This window comes from Coregonus lavaretus, assembly GCF_964263955.1.
Source record: "Coregonus lavaretus genome assembly, chromosome: 3".
Lineage (NCBI taxonomy): Eukaryota > Metazoa > Chordata > Actinopteri > Salmoniformes > Salmonidae > Coregonus > Coregonus lavaretus.
This window is the reverse complement of record NC_139990.1, coordinates 42020148-42032661: the sequence shown is the minus strand read 5'-3', so window position 1 is coordinate 42032661 and position 12514 is coordinate 42020148. Positions and strand designations below refer to the sequence as shown.

Below are 12514 nucleotides of genomic sequence, written 5' to 3'. Positions count from 1 at the left end.
GATGTCATCACGGTATTTCTGTGCATTCAAATTGCCAACGATAAAATGCAATTGTGTTTGTTGTCCGTAGCTTATGCCTGCCCATACCATAACCCCACCACCACCATGGGGCACTCTGTTCACAACGTTGACATCAGCAAACCGCTCGCCCACACACGACGCCATACAAGTGGTCTGCGGTTGTGAGGCTGGTTGGATGTACTGCCAAATTCTCTAAAACGATGTTGGAGGCGGTTTATGGTAGAGAAATTAACATTAAATTTTCTGGCAACAGCTCTGGTGGACATTCCTGCAGTCAGCATGCCAATTGCACACTCCCTCAAAACTTTAGACATCTGTGGCATTGTGTTGTGTGACAAAACTGCACATTTTAGAGTGGCCTAAAATTGTCTCCAGCACACCTGTGTAATGATAAATAAATAAAATAAATAATATGCCATTTAGCAGACGCTTTTATCCAAAGCGACTTACAGTCATGCGTGCATAAATTTTTTTTTTTGTGTGTATGGGTGGTCCCGGGGATCGAACCCACTACCTTGGCGTTACAAGCGCCGTGCTCTACCAGCTGAGCTACAGAGGACCATGATCATGCTGTCTAATCAGCTTCTTGATATGCCACACCTGTCAGGTGGATGATTTCTTGGCAAAGGTGAAATGCTCACTAACAGCAATGTAAACAAATTTGTGCACCAAATTTGAGAGAAATAAGCTTTTTGTGCGTATGGAAATGTCTGGGATTTTTTATTTCAGCTCATGAAACATGGGACCGACACTTTCCATGTTGCATTTATATTTTTGTTCAGTGTAAGTTGCCCATAAAGAATCCATAACTTATAGTCACATACTGGATGCATGCTTTCATTGGCATCTTAGCAACTATTTTGCAACATCTTTAGAACAGATGTCTCTGTTACTCACTCCCCTTATGTCCCCTTATGAATCTATCTCTGTCCCTCCTCTTCCTTCAATGTGCCGCTTCCCTTCTCTCTCCTCATGTCTGTCTGTCTGTCTGTCTGTCTGTCTGTCTGTCTGTCTGTCTGTCTGTCTGTCTGTCTGTCTGTCTGAGAGCCTAACTACTCTAGCCAGGACCCTCTGCACCTCAGCTCAGATTCCTCCATTACTGAGGACTTTAGTAATGCAGCCTTGTGTCAATAACCCACCAGCTCCTCAGTAATGGACTGTGAACGGTTTGAAAGAGGAGGCTTGATGAAGATCTATGGGCTCTGTTTGTAATGTCTAGACACCAGTCTATTCCAACATAATGGTCTCTACCTTGGGACCTGGTTTAGATGTGGGTCTGTTTGGTGATGTTGGCACAGGCTTTCTCTAAACCTAAGCCTGTGTATACTAGACTAGACCAGCCACCCATAGGACTCCTTGCTTTCTCAACATCAGTGGCTGAGATGGATGAAATCAGGTTACTGTTAGAAAATGGTCCCCTTCAACAGCATGCATTGGGTTGTATTTAATTTATTAATTCATTCATTGTTTACATTATATTTTGACCTATGTGGCTATATTTGCTGAATGCATAACTCTATAATATGGGGGTGTTGTCATTGGTCTTACCTGTGTGCCGTCAGGACCAATCCGATCCAGAGCTCCCATCGTACTGTACAGGAAGCGTATAATCTTCTGGAAGTTGTCGTCTCCGTGCTCCAAGAGCCGTCCACCAAGAAGACCAGTCAGCTTTGGCTGCCTTACAGACTGGGGAGGGAGGGAGGCAGGAGCGAGGGAGGGAAATGAGATATGGAACTAGGTTAGAGATGAATTCCAAACACAGAGACAGAAGCCTCAACTCTTCAGTCTCATTACAACAGGCCAGCTGGTAAGCATCACAACTCTTCAGTCTCATTACAACAGGCCAGCTGGTAAGCATCACACTCTTCAGTCTCTTTACAACAGGCCAGCTGGTAAGCCTCAAATCTTCAGTCTCATTTACAACAGGCCAGCTGGTAAGCCTCTCAACTCTTCAGTCTCATTACAACAGGCCAGCTGGTGGTGAGTGGTGATGAACTATCCAACTATCTGTCTCTCTGTCTCCTCAGAAGCTTTATCTACTTACTACTACACAGAGACAGATAAGACTTTCCTTCTTGCTAATTAAAGCTCCAATGTAGCCATTTTTTATCTCAATATCAAATCATTTCTGGTAACATTAAGTACCTTTCTGTGATTATTTCAATAAAATGGTTAACAAAAAAATACACAAAATTGCTTCTTAGCAAAGCAAAGACCAATTTCTCAAGCAAGAATGTTGCTAGGACTGTCTGGGAGTGGTCTGAGTGGAGAGAGGAAAACTGAAAACTAGCTGTTATTGGCAGAGAGGTTTGGAAATCTCTTTCTTATTGGTCTATTAACTAATTTACCGTCTGGTGATGTCACAAAGCAGGCCAAAACTCCATCCCACTAAAACAGGCTGTCTTTCAAAAAAGCTCTTGCACTAAAGGGCTTTATCATAATTATCACAATTTCACAGTATTATTCCAACCTCATAGTGTGGAAATATATAAAGAAAAACAGGAAAATCACATTTTTTACTGCGCTGTGCCTTTAATATCCAGTTACTGTATTCTCCGGCCATATACAGACCTCAGCCAGACTGGGAGCAGATTGATCTCTCAGAATGTGAGGAATGACTAGAGCTGGCCAGTCTCTCAGACAGTTAGCTGACACGAATTTTGCCAGTTCTCCAATGCTAGGAAGAAGTATAGCTTGCCGGTCCTTGGCACAAGAAGGACCATAGCTTGCCGATCATTGGCATAAGAAGGACCATAGCTTGCCGGTCCTTGGCACAAGAAGGACCATAGCTTGCCGGTGCCTGGTATAAAGAAGGTTGAGAAACCCTGGGCTACACTCTTAGAAAAAAGGGTTCCAAAAGGGTTCTCCTATGGGGACAGCCGAAGAACCCTTTTAGATTCTAGAAAGCACCTTTTTTCTAAGAGTGTAGAGGAATGACAAGAGAAATGTCTGGCCTGGTTGATCTTTATTTAAACAAGCCAGAGAGTTAGAATTATAACCTTAAATTGACTGGTACAAACCTCTAGAGGTGGGAGAAATGTGTTTAGTCTTAAGTGCTTAGAATTATAGCAGAGTTCTTAGAATGATGGGAGAGTTCTTAAGGGAAGGTTCTAATGGCAGGGTTCTAATCAAACCGCACAGGAAGTATCGACAGGATGGGAGGAAGGCTTGATACACGGCCAGGCAGCAGTGCATCATGGGGGGATAGAAGTGTGCAAGGCTCTTTCTCAATTTGTCTTTCATCGATTCCTCCCATCCTCTGTCCTCGCCTCCTTCACAAAACGCATTGGAGAAGTTCCAAGGTCCCGCCCATCGGACCTTCTCCTCCAATGCGATTGAGAAGAAGTTGCTGACTTCTGACTTCTACTATTATTAGGAGCTAGAGATAATATCCAAAATGCAATATTCAACTAATCCCCCCTGAAAAAACGACCTTGAGAACTTTGCTGAGAATACACTGATAAAAGCTCAAGATGTTTTCACTCTATTATGATGCTGTAAAAAATCATGTTCTTATTTCTTATTTAATTCACCCTGTGCAGAACTTATACTTATCTCAAATCTGATGATTATGGACCAGGACTTAAACCCCCCAGGGAGCTGTCTGCCTATAATATTTGGTAGTGTGTATATGAAGGTCAGTAAAGGAGAGAGGAAGCAAAGCTTCAGCTAATGTAATAACTAATGTATGCAGATGCTATGTAAATAGCACAGGCAGGAGCTGCTGCTTGTCTGAGACGCGCTGCAAATGTTTGATAAGATGCTGTATACTCCCCAAGACAGAAGAGTTAAAAAGTTGTATTTATCTCCAAAAACTCTTCTTCAGCTGAAAAATACAACTAAGTACCGGTACTTGTTTGGTGATTGTATAATGTGGTTCATTTGGTATAAAAGTTAGTCATATTTATAGCTGTGGTACCTCAGCGTGCTGAAGTAAAGGTGAGCTGTCATCAGAGATGTAGTGTGGGTTTGAGAAAGGTCACACTATGCTGGGAACAGCAGGGGAGAGGAAGGTGGACACTGGCAGATAGGGGTGTTGGTGTGTGTGTGTGTGTGTGTGTGCGCGAGTGCGCGTGCGTGTGCGCGGACACACAGTGGCAGCTCTCTCTTACCTTCCTTGGCGGGCGGTATGGTCGGTAGGGGGGGTGACGTGGGGGGTGGTGTCGGTGGCTGGATGGGGGCAAGAACTACAACACACAGAGAGACAAGCACATAAATCATCACAGTACATCCATCACACCTCTGTATCCACACACACACGCACACACACACACACACACACACACACACACACACACACACACACACACACACACACACACACACACACACACACACACACACACACACACACACACACACACACACACAAACACACACCTGCCAGTGTCCACCTACCTCACCCCTGCTGTCCCCAAACAATCCCTCTCTTTTGGATAAGGCAGGGAGGTTTTGCTGTGGTGAGTGATGGTAGTGAAACTGTCTATTTTTAACAGCAGCAGCGGTATCAGCAGTAGCAGCAGCCTTGTAAAGTACTCCTGAGGGAGAGCTGCTATCTGTATCCCTGACACTGAGTGAGCATCTCCTGTCCCTAAACAGACCAGTTCTCCCCACCTCGTTGCTTTGCCAATGGGCTGCATCATTAGCCTGCTATTGTCGTTTCTAAGTGACACTCGTGCTGCAGGGACTGACGCTGTATCCAAAATTACACCCTTTTCCCGTTATATATGTAGGGAGTAGGCTGCTATTTGGGATGCAGCCTAAGAGGAGGTGAAATTAGTTGTGACTGGTGCTCGGCCAACAGAGAGCAGCTATGGGGGGAATATTTAATTTACCAGACAAAAGGAGAGAAAGCATGCTTTGTCTTGACTGAGCTGAGGTGATCTACAGGCCAGTCAGTCGCTAGGTCACAACAACCATTCAAGGTAATGGGAACAAGGCTGCTATCTGTGGGCGATTGCATGGGCTGGACGAACGGTGGAATGATCGGTTCTATGGTGGATCTATGGCTGCCCACTGCTTTCAGCCTCACATGATTGACTCTTCCGTTTCAATGGGTTACATACAGTATGAAATCTCATCTTAATTTCTACAGCCAATAAATCCAATCCAATGTTCATAGCTGGTAATTATGTTATACTCCCATAAGAGAGACTCTGAGTGAAGTTGACACCTAGGTGTTGTTTCCATGATGAGAGTGTTGAAGTAAGTTGGTACATAAGTGGTGTGTCCATGATGAGAGTGTTGAAGTAAGTTGGTACATACGTGTTGTGTCCATGATGAGAGTGTTGAGGTAAGTTGGTACATACGTGTTGTGTCCATGATGAGAGTGTTGAGGTAAGTTGGTACATACGTGTTGTGTCCATGATGAGAGTGTTGAGGTAAGTTGGTACATACGTGTTGTGTCCATGATGAGAGTGTTGAGGTAAGTTGGTACATACGTGTTGTGTCCATGATGAGAGTGTTGAGGTAAGTTGGTACATACGTGTTGTGTCCATGATGAGAGTGTTGAGGTAAGTTGGTACATACGTGTTGTGTCCATGATGAGAGTGTTGAGGTAAGTTGGTACATACAGTGGGGAAAAAAAGTATTTAGTCAGCCACCAATTGTGCAAGTTCTCCCACTTAAAAAGATGAGAGAGGCCTGTAATTTTAATCATAGGTACACGTCAACTATGACAGACAAAATGAGGAAAAAAATCCAGAAAATCACATTGTAGGATTTTTTATTAATTAATTTGCAAATTATGGTGGAAAATAAGTATTTGGTCAATAACAAAAGTTTCTCAATATTTTGTTATACTGTATACCCTTTGTTGGCAATGACACAGGTCAAACGTTTTCTGTAAGTCTTCACAAGGTTTTCACACACTGTTGCTGGTATTTTGGCCCATTCCTCCATGCAGATCTCCTCTAGAGCAGTGATGTTTTGGGGCTGTCGCTGGGCAACACGGACTTTCAACTCCCTCCAAAGATTTTCTATGGGGTTGAGATCTGGAGACTGGCTAGGCCACTCCAGGACCTTGAAATGCTTCTTGCGAAGCCACTCCTTCGTTGCCCGGGTGGTGTGTTTGGGATCATTGTCATGCTGAAAGACCCAGCCACGTTTCATCTTCAATGCCCTTGCTGATGGAAGGAGGTTTTCACTCAAAATCACACGATACATGGCCCCATTCATTCTTTCCTTTACACGGATCAGTCGTGCTGGTCCCTTTGCAGAAAAACAGCCCCAAAGCATGATGTTTCCACCCCCATGCTTCACAGTAGGTATGGTGTTCTTTGGATGCAACTCAGCATTCTTTGTCCTCCAAACACGACAAGTTCTATTTTGGTTTCATCTGACCATATGACATATGACATTCTCTCAATCCTCTTCTGGATCATCCAAATGCACTCTAGCAAACTTCAGACGGGCCTGGACATGTACTGGCTTAAGCAGGGGGACACGTCTGGCACTGCAGGATTTGAGTCCCTGGCGGCGTAGTGTGTTACTGATGGTAGGCTTTGTTACTTTGGTCCCAGCTCTCTGCAGGTCATTCACTAGGTCCCCCCGTGTGGTTCTGGGATTTTTGCTCACCGTTCTTGTGATCATTTTGACCCCACGGGGTGAGATCTTGCGTGGAGCCCCAGATCGAGGGAGATTATCAGTGGTCTTGTATGTCTTCCATTTCCTAATAATTGCTCCCACAGTTGATTTCTTCAAACCAAGCTGCTTACCTATTGCAGATTCAGTCTTCCCAGCCTGGTGCAGGTCTACAATTTTGTTTCTGGTGTCCTTTGACAGCTCTTTGGTCTTGGCCATAGTGGAGTTTGGAGTGTGACTGTTTGAGGTTGTGGACAGGTGTCTTTTATACTGATAACAAGTTCAAACAGGTGCCATTAATACAGGTAACGAGTGGAGGACAGAGGAGCCTCTTAAAGAAGAAGTTACAGGTCTGTGAGAGCCAGAATTCTTGCTTGTTTGTAGGTAGCCAAATACTTATTTTCCACCATAATTTGCAAATAAATTCATAACAAATCCTAAATTTCCTCAATTTGTCTGTCATAGTTGACGTGTACCTATGATGAAAATTACAGGCCTCTCTCATCTTTTTAAGTGGGAGAACTTGCACAATTGGTGGCTGACTAAATACTTTTTTTCACGTTTCATCTTCAATGCCCTTGCTGATGGAAGGAGGTTTTCACTCAAAATCTCACGAAACATGGCCCCATTCATTCTTTCCTTTACACGGATCAGTCATCCTGGTCCCTTTGCAGAAAAACAGCCCCAAAGCATGATGTTTCCACCCCCATGCTTCACAGTAGGTATGGTGTTCTTTGGATGCAACTCAGCATTCTTTGTCCTCCAAACACGACGAGTTGAGTTTTTACCAAAAAGTTATATTTTGGTTTCATCTGACCATATGACATTCTCCCAATCCTCTTCTGGACTCTAGCAAACTTCAGACGGGCCTGGACATGTACTGGCTTAAGCAGGGGGACACGTCTAGCACTGCAGGATTTGAGTCCCTGGCGCCGTAGTGTGTTACTGATGGTAGGCTTTGTTACTTTGGTCCCAGCTCTCTGCAGGTCATTCACTAGGTCCCCCCGTGTGGTTCTGGGATTTTTGCTCACCGTTCTTGTGATCATTTTGACCCCACGGGGTGAGATCTTGCGTGGAGCCCCAGATCGAGGGAGATTATCAGTGGTCTTGTATGTCTTCCATTTCCTAATAATTGCTCCCACAGTTTATTTCTTCAAACCAAGCTGCTTACCTATTGCAGATTCAGTCTTCCCAGCCTGGTGCAGGTCTACAATTTTGTTTCTGGTGTCCTTTGACAGCTCTTTGGTCTTGGCCATAGTGGAGTTTGGAGTGTGACTGTTTGAGGTTGTGGACAGGTGTCTTTTATACTGATAACAAGTTCAAACAGGTGCCATTAATACAGGTAACGAGTGGAGGACAGAGGAGCCTCTTAAAGAAGAAGTTACAGGTCTGTGAGAGCCAGAAATCTTGCTTGTTTGACCAAATACTTATTTTCCACCATAATTTGCAAATAAATTCATTAAAAATCCTACAATGTGAATTTCTGGAAATTTTTTCCTCAATTTGTCTGTCATAGTTGACGTGTACCTATGATGAAAATTACAGGCATCTCTCATCTTTTTAAGTGGGAGAACCTGCACAATTGGTGGCTGACTAAATACTTTTTTTCCCCACTGTATGTGTTTCGGGTCGTTGTCATGCTGGAAGACCCAGCCACGACCCATATTCAATGCTCTTACTGAGGGAAGGAGGTTGTTGGCCAAGATCTCGCGATACATGGCCCCATCCATCCTCCCCTCAATACGGTGCAGTCGTCCTGTCCCCTTTGCAGAAAAGCATCCCCAAAGAATGATGTTTCCACCTCCATGCTTCACGGTTGGGATGGTGTTCTTGGGGTTGTACTCATCCTTCTTCTTCCTCCAAACACGGCGAGTGGAGTTTAGACCAAAAAGCTCTATTTTTGTCTCATCAGACCACATGACCTTCTCCCATTCCTCCTCTGGATCATCCAGATGGTCATTGGCAAACTTTAGACGGGCCTGGACATGCGCTGGCTTGAGCAGGGGGACCTTGCGTGCGCTGCAGGATTTTAATCCATGACGGCGTAGTGTGTTACTAATGGAGAGGTTGGAGTCTGTTTGATTGAGTGCGTGGACAGGTGTCTTTTATACAGGTAACGAGTTCAAACAGGTGCAGTTAATACAGGTAATGAGTGGAGAACAGGAGGGCTTCTTAAAGAAAAAATAACAGGTCTGTGAGAGCCGGAATTCTTACTGGTTGGTAGGTAATCAAATACTTATGTCATGCAATAAAATGCAAATTAATTACTTAAAAATCATACAATGTGATTTTCTGGATTTTTGTTTTAGATTCCGTCTCTCACAGTTGAAGTGTACCTATGATAAAAATTACAGACCTCTACATGCTTTGTAAGTAGGAAAACCTGCAACATTGGCAGTGTATCAAATACTTGTTCTCCCCACTGTACGTGTTGTGTCCATGATGAGAGTGTTGAGGTAAATTGGTACATACGTGTTGTGTCCATGATGAGAGTGTTGAGGTAAGTTGGTGCATACGTGTTGTGTCCATGATGAGAGTGTTGAGGTAAGTTGGTACATACAGTGGGGAGAACAAGTATTTGATACACTGCCGATTTTGCAGGTTTTCCTACTTACAAAGCATGTAGAGGTCTGTAATTTTTATCATAGGTACACTTCAACTGTGAGAGACGGAATCTAAAACAAAAATCCAGAAAATCACATTGTATGATTTTTAAGTAATTAATTTGAATTTTATTGCATGACATAAGTATTTGATCACCTACCAACCAGTAAGAATTACGGCTCTCACAGACCTGTTAGTTTTTCTTTAAGAAGCCCTCCTGTTTTCCACTCATTACCTGTATTAACTGCACCTGTTTGAACTCGTTACCTGTATAAAAGACACCTGTCCACACACTCAATCAAACAGCCTCCAACCTCTCCACAATGGCCAAGACCAGAGAGCTGTGTAAGGACATCAGGGATAAAATTGTAGACCTGCACAAGGCTGGGATGGGCTACAGGACAATAGGCAAGCAGCTTGGTGAGAAGGCAACAACTGTTGGCGCAATTATTAGAAAATGGAAGAAGTTCAAGATGACGGTCAATCACCCTCGGTCTGGGGCTCCATGCAAGATCTCACCTCGTGGGGCATCAATGATCATGAGGAAGGTGAGGGATCAGCCCAGAACTACACGGCAGGACCAGGTCAATGACCTGAAGAGAGCTGGGTCCACAGTCTCAAAGAAAACCATTAGTAACACACTACGCTGTCATATATTAAAATCCTGCAGCACACGCAAGGTCCCCCTGCTCAAGCCAGCGCATGTCCAGGCCCGTCTGAAGTTTGCCAATGACCATCTGGATGATCCAGAGGAGGAATGGGAGAAGGTCATGTGGTCTGATGAGACAAAAATAGAGCTTTTTGGTCTAAACTCCACTCGCCGTGTTTGGAGGAAGAAGAAGGATGAGTACAACCCCAAGAACACCATCCCAACCGTGAAGCATGGAGGTGGAAACATCATTCTTTGGGGATGCTTTTCTGCAAATGGGACAGGACGACTGCACCGTATTGGGGGAGGATGGATGGGGCCATGTATCGCGAGATCTTGGCCAACAACCTGCTTCTCTCAGTAAGAGCATTGAAGATGGGTCGTGGCTGGGTCTTCCAGCATGACAATGACCCAAAACACACAGCCAGGGCAACTAAGGAGTGGCTTCGTAAGAAGCATCTCAAGGTCCTGGAGTGGCCTAGCCAGTCTCCAGACCTGAACCCAATAGAAAATCTTTGGAGGGAGCTGAAAGTCCGTATTGCCCAGCGACAACCCCGAAACCTGGAGGATCTGGAGAAGGTCTGTATGGAGGAGTGGGCCAAAATCCCTGCTGCAGTGTGTGCAAACCTGGTCAAGACCTACAGAAAACGTATGATCTCTGTAATTGCAAACAAAGGTTTCTGTACCAAATATTAAGTTCTGCTTTTCTGATGTATCAAATACTTATGTCATGCAATAAAATGCAAATTCATTACTTAAAAATCATACAATGTGCTTTTCTGGATTTTTGTTTTAGATTCCGTCTCTCACAGTTGAAGTGTAACCATGATAAAAATTACTGACCTCTACATGCTTTGTAAGTAGGAAAACCTGCAAAATCGGCAGTGTATCAAATACTTGTTCTCCCCACTGTACGTGTTGTGTCCATGATGAGAGTGTTGAGGTGAGTTGGTACATACGTGTAGTAGTGATGGTGGTAACAGCAGGCCCCTCCATGTCCTGTAGCTGGGTGGAAACACTGATCTGATACTGGCTGTTAGGAGTCAGACCATAGAAACACTGTCTAGATGCAGAGCCTCCAACACTCACTTCCTGCTTCTGGCCATCTGGAGAGACAACAACAACAACAACAATTAACCTTCACAACCAGAGAGTACAACATGGTCCTTCCAGACAGATTCCTTAGTCTAGATGTCAGAGAGGCATGTCTCTTCTATTTAATACATTTCTATCTGAACGTCCCACAACCTACTGAACACAGCCCTGGTGAAACCTTGTTACAGAACGGAACAGAAATATCTGTTTAAATAGATTTCTCTGTTAGAACAGAGTTCTATGGAAGAAGAGAGTTCTCTGGAAGAACAGCGTTCTATAGAAGAACAGAGTTCTATGGAAGAACAGAGTTCTATGGAAGAACAGCGTTCTATGGAAGAACAGAGTTCTATGAAAGAACAGCGTTCTATGGAAGAACAGCGTTCTATGGAAGAACAGTGTGGACCTCTAATGTCAGCATCATTGAAGGAAAGACAGAGTGAACTGACTAATGGTGTCCATTCATCAACTTCATTATCGCAAATATTTTCCAAAGGTGTGTTCTTGCCAAAATAAATGACATCGAGACTCTGCCACATCATTTACATTTTAGTCATTTAGCAGACGCTCTTATCCAGAGCGACTTACAGTTAATGCATACATTTTTTAAATTTTCATACCCCCTGTGGGAATCAAACCCACAACCCTGGCGTTGCAAACGCCATGCTCTGTCAACTGAGCTACATCCCTGCCGGCCATTCCCTCCCCTACCCTGGACGACGCTGGGCCAATTACGCGCCGCCCCATTGGTCTCCCGGTCGCGGCCGGCTATGACAGAGCCTGGATTCGAACCAGGATCTCTAGTGGCACAGCTAGCACTGCGATGCAGTGCCTTAGACCACTGCGCCACTCGGGAGTCATCAGATGCAACCTGTTTTTTAAAAAGGTTGTCAGCAGCTGAAACATCTTTAAATCAAATCAAATTGTATTTGTCACATGTGCCGAATACAACAGGTGTAGACCTTACCGTGAAATGCTTACTTACAAGCCCTTAACCAACAATGCAGTTCAAGAAATAGAGTTAAGAAAATATTTACTAAATAAACTAAAGTAAAAAATAAAATAAAAAGTAACACAATAAAATAACAATAATGAGGCTATATACAGGGGGTACCGGTACCGACTCAATGTGCAGGGGTACAGGTTAGTCAAGGTAATTTGTACATGTAGGTAGGAGTAAAGTGACTATGCATAGATAATAAACAGAGAGTATGATCTTGAAGCAGCCAGTTGAGGCAAACACACACACGCACACACGCATGAACACGCGCACACACATACAAACACACCATTCCTGTGGATTTAACATGATCTGTGGCTCCTGCAGTCAGATATCCTGGGCCACTGATCTGTATGTGACTCAGTCAGTCAGAATCAGAACAGAGGACAATAGAGCTAAATAATCTGGAACTCTGCCTTCTAGATTTTCTCTGGCTGCTCCTGGATTCTAAATTCTAATTCCTCAAATCTCTCCTTCCAGGGATTTCCTTCCTCTGTCTGTCTGTCTGGCAGGGATAGAGGCAGTACTTTGTCTGCATCTCAAATGGCACCCTATTCCCTATATAG

The 12514-nt window shown here is 44.1% G+C and overlaps 1 pseudogene across 1 annotated transcript in view; it reads right to left on the bottom strand.

The window, feature by feature from the left end:
• The window catches only part of LOC311107354 (collagen alpha-1(XIV) chain-like), a 148862-nt pseudogene that overhangs the window by 90620 nt on the left and 45728 nt on the right, over positions 1 to 12514 (bottom strand). Inside the window, exons 17-19 of the transcript in view lie at positions 10816 to 10962; positions 4134 to 4208; positions 1570 to 1707 (exon numbers count right to left, since the gene is read on the bottom strand). The product of the transcript in view is annotated as a collagen alpha-1(XIV) chain-like (transcript). The remainder of the gene's footprint in view (positions 1 to 1569; positions 1708 to 4133; positions 4209 to 10815; positions 10963 to 12514) is intronic.